Source organism: Pollicipes pollicipes, unplaced genomic scaffold (assembly GCF_011947565.3).
Source record: "Pollicipes pollicipes isolate AB1234 unplaced genomic scaffold, Ppol_2.1 Scaffold_7262;HRSCAF=8765_pilon_pilon_pilon, whole genome shotgun sequence".
In the NCBI taxonomy this organism is placed as follows: Eukaryota; Metazoa; Arthropoda; class Thecostraca; order Pollicipedomorpha; family Pollicipedidae; genus Pollicipes; species Pollicipes pollicipes.
The window spans coordinates 14,438,732-14,443,409 of NW_023597055.1; the positions used below are offsets into that span (position 1 = coordinate 14,438,732).

Genomic DNA, 4,678 nt, shown 5'->3' on the forward strand with positions numbered 1-4,678 from the left:
TTGCTTTTCATATATACATGCATGAAGACGTCGTTTCGGAAAATTTGCGTGAGTTAAGACTTCATCAGACCAAGAAGGCCAACCAGCTTGGGTATGTTAATAAAATAGTGCTTTCAGCCCAATGACAGTCTTTTAGAAATCGCTCCAAAACCGTGGTATACGGCGCAGCTGTGACAAATATGAATGGCGCCAAAGGATGCATGTGAGGAATGGGGAACGCGGTACGAGGGATTTGTGTGAGGCCTATTTAGGACAACGGCGAAGTGGGCGAGGTTCGAAGACCGGCTATTTTATTTTGGAGGTTGGTTCTTTAAAAAATTAACATGCTTAGCTAATTAAAGCATGTCAGAGAAAGAGAATGGGCTTAGAGTTCAGTGACTCTCAAATGAAGATCTAGCCAAACCTACCGATTTTCGTGTGAATATCCCGGGATGTTTCCTTCTATGAGTTGGCCCATGGAAAGGTTTATTTGGTGTTGTCTGTGTGATTATTAGATGCTGTCTTTCTTATTCCTGATTTTTATCCCAGTGGTATATTACTTTGGTACATTGTGAGTACCGCAGTAGAAGTTTCCTCTTTTGGGAGCATGCTAAGTCTGTGAGCTGCTTAAATGCATTAGCACACAATTTTGTGCCATGAGTTCATCATGCTGGCCACATGATGCTACTAACAACATGTAGCACCATGTGCATCTCACTGATTTGTCAGCTTGGCCCACCCTGGATCAGTAACTCAGTATCAGCCATTCCGCATGATGAGATTTCAGAGAAAGTGATGCAAATAAGGTCAAGTCAGATGCAGCAGAAGTTGTGGCATGGTCCTGCAGTGCTCTGATATCCCATTAACATGCTGAAACCATGGTGCATGACAATTACATATCTTAAACTGTTTGAGGACTGCACATAATGTGCATATCATCCTCATTATCACATTCACATATCTTTAGATTGTCCAGTCTAATTCGCATTGGCTCGCACCAGTGTTTGCAATTCAGAATTGGTTGCACAGATGGCACTGGCTGAAAGCACTGCTTGATGCTGGCAGCAAGTTGAGAGTTTATCCACAGTTCTGGGTGTGAACATTAATGTCAAACTGTGAACAGGTTGGCTGATGGCGGTTTTTATCACTAAATGTTGTTTTATATTTTGTTTATCAGTATCCTCTGGCAGGACGATAACCTTTGATTTATCATTAATTTTCCCTTATTCTATATCTACCAGTGTCAGTACATACAAGTGTTGGTGGTAATAAGAATATATCAATAATGTCAGTTATCTGTCATCACTAAGATGCAAGATTAAGTGATTTCTTATTAGGTGACTGGTCATTATGCATCTGGCAAGCTTCAAAATGTATTCTGAAATAGGAGCTTTGTTTAATTCTTAACTCATGTAAATTGTTTGTGTAAATTTTCATTGGGGAGCCAAGGGTGTCATTTTACATCATGCAGTTATGCAATGTACCCTCCCTCCCAGGTGCAGCCATGGGCGGCCGTTCGCGGACCGATTCAGGCCTTTCCAGTGGCCTGGTGACGTCACGCAGTCAGGTGGTGACGTCACGTGGTCATCTGGCCACCTCGACGCCGCTAGGTGTCGGCTCGCGACTGAAGGAGGCGCTCCAGGATTCGGCTCGGGTCCGCCGCCGGCTGGCCGACGAGCTGGCCAAGGAAGCGCGTGGTACGTGCTGCGTAACTGTCAGGCCTGCATGACTGTCGGGCCCGCGTGACTGTCGGGCCTGCGTGACTGCCGGCCTTGCGAGGCTGTCGGGCCTGTATGACTGTCGGGCTTGCGTGACTGGCTGGCCTACCTGACTGTCAGGCCGCGGTGGTGAGGCGAGGCTCACTCTGTTGGCATAGATAGGGGTGAGCAGTAGGGGCGGACTGGCGCCTGTTGGAGAGCATAGGATAGCTGGAGTGGTTATAGAGGCGGTGAGTTCTGAGTATGTCTTGGCAGATTGTCACCAGTGATTGCAGTTTTCTGTTTTGCTGCGTGTTCTGCCCCATCCGAGTCAGATTATTTTACAAAGTGTGAATCTCGGGTCCTTTGGTTGGTACAGCATTGTCCGTCCACTCCATTTGTGGAGGAAATTAAAGTACAGTTTGTGGAACGTTTCGAATCCACATCCGTCGGCCGTGGGTCCTTGAAACACTTGAATCACGGTGTTATCCTCACCTGTTGCTCCCGTCATCCACGCTCCCCTGTGTTTGGCCCCAACTCAGCGCGTCATGGCAGCCTCAACTGCAGTTTCCCGCCTGCAGCGACCACAGAGCTGGGCGACGGCGACGGCGCCGGTCGCTGGCCGGCCGACCTCACGACTTCGATGCGGTCGGCCCTGGCGTCGCCCCCGCTGCGGCCGGCGGCGCGCGCGCCCGGCTTGCCGGCGCGCTCCTCCTCCTCCGACCACATGCTGAGCTGTGGCTCCGACAGCACGGCCAGCGGCGAGAGCGAGGCCGCGCGGCGCACGGCGCGCCGCCGCGGCTCCGAGGACGGCGTCAGCGGCGTCAGCACCATCAGCTCGCGCTCCATGCCGGAGTGGGCGCCGCCGGCGGAGGGTGGCAGGGAGCGGGGGCGCGGCTCGACCGCCACCACGCTGCGGAGCAGGCGGAGCGGCGCGCCGGTGGGGCGGCGGCGGACGAGCGGGACGTGCCGCAGCCCGGGCGGCGACGGCGTGGGGCTGGCGACGCTGAGGCGGCCGGCGCTGAACAACGCTCCCGGCGGCAGCGGGATGGGGCGCCCCCGCGCGAGTCGGACCGGCGCGGGGCGGGGCTGGAGGCGCCGCGGCGCGGGACGCAGCACGCGGAGGACGGTGAGCCGGAGCGTGGGAGCCATCGCAGCAGCGGGCGGCGGCGGGAGCACGACGAGGCCGGCGCAGCGAGGCGGCAGACGCGGGTCGCGCGCCAGCGAGGCGCCCGCGAGGCGGCCAGGCCTCGCTGGGCGGACGAGGAGGAGACGCCCCGACGGGGGGACTCTGTCGACTGGGAGACGCCGGCGAAGGAGACGCGAGAGCGCGACAGACGGCAGCGCGACGCGCGGCACGACGAGATGGAGACACGAGTCCCTGCGCGTCAGAGGGCTCTCGTGAAGTCCCCATCGGCCGTCAGTCGCCAGGAGCAGGTCCTCGACGAGAGGCCGCCGTCCCGACCGCGCTCCCCGAGAGACGCCGCCCGCTGGGAGACGTCCCCGCCGGAGACGCCGCGTCCGGTCGCGGCACGGGAGCTGCGTCTCGCCCCGGAGACGCGGCGGCGCGGCGCCTCCTCTCTGGGAGACCGGCGGTGGGAGGCGCCGCAGTCGGACACCCTCCGCCTGCTGGAACACACCCCGGCCGGGTCCAGCGCGGTCCGCTCGACTCGCGGCCGCGCCGTCGTGACTTCAGACACGGTCGCCACCGAAGGTCACTGGGCCGCCAGAGGTGAGGGACGCAGGCGGGGCTGCAAACGGTTGGGTTCCGGGTGTTCTGAGATGAGGTAGTGGACATTGATGAGTTTTAGTTGTGTGCGTTTATTGTATATTTTTACGCGCTTGCACTTGCACTTGTTTCTGGTATTTGTGCTTTAATTCAGCTGACGCAGCTTGGGTATGCGCTATGGCTGATAATTTGCGTATTTGTGTATCAAAAAACACTTAATCACATTTGGAAACCAAATTGGGCGCACCTGTGACCATTGGGTGCCGGATGCTGCGTTGGCTGATTAAGTGCTTGTGGGCCAATGACAATTAGTTGGAGTCCCAGGGACTCAAACTGCATTGCAGCTGCATATGAAAACAACTGTGTGTATTACAGCAATGTCGAGACTGAAAGCTTTCTATGATACAAAGGTTGTTAGGCTTAGGCCGGAAACTTGTTGCGTTCGACGTGGGGAGTGGAAAGTTATCGCTGGGCTCAGTTCTTTAAGTTGTCTAAGTTATGCATGCAGCGAAAAATTGCCAGTGTGGGGACGCGACGAGGATGGTAACAGATTCGGTCGGGAATGGTTGTACTCCTTTTTCCCTTGCCTCGGAATATACATCACACATGACAGTCTGTGTATGTTCCACTTGGCATACGTCTAGCTGAGTGCATAGGTGGCGAACCGCGTAAAACGTATGAATATTTCATACCATATTTTACGTACAATAGAACTAGACGTAGCTTCGGTTAAAGAACGTTCAGGCATGCCTGCTGGTTTGCTGTTTTGGGCGCTGTTGGCTCGCTACATCTGCCACGTGTCCGACTGAACGCCATCCAGCGTCATTCAGCGCCATCCAGCGACATTCAGCGCCATCCAGCGACACTTTTCGCCCCGCGCCGCCGCCGCCTGGAACCGGCTGCCTGCGGTGGCCGTCCGCGCCCCCTCGCGCCAGGCATTCTTGATTGTTTTAAATCGCTGACTCATTGACTAAAACTGTGTATCTGCACGTATGTGTGTATCTCTGTGCTGTGTGTGGGTTCTTTTTCCTTGTTCAACTAGGTGCAGAACAAACACCACGTGGATGTGCCCCAAATAAAATAACTGTAACTGTAACATGCTACTGCTGAGACCAAACCGAATGTTCAGGTGTAACAACCACCTTCCTTCGGACGTCACGTGGACCATCAGATACAGGCGCTCACGCAAATGTCAGATCAACCCAGAGCACCTTATTCGTCCCATGGCCCTGACACGGAAGCGTGCCCCCAGGCCCAAAGCATGCTGTAGCCC

At 55.5% G+C, this 4,678-nt stretch overlaps 1 long non-coding RNA gene across 1 annotated transcript; it reads left to right on the top strand.

Moving 5' to 3' along the window:
- Positions 1 to 230: 230 nt before the first annotated feature.
- Positions 231 to 2,344, top strand: LOC119114371 (uncharacterized). Its single transcript, XR_005096025.1, has 3 exons — positions 231 to 301; positions 1,476 to 1,676; positions 2,258 to 2,344. It is a non-coding gene; the product is annotated as an uncharacterized LOC119114371 (long non-coding RNA).
- The last annotated feature ends 2,334 nt before the right edge of the window (positions 2,345 to 4,678 follow it).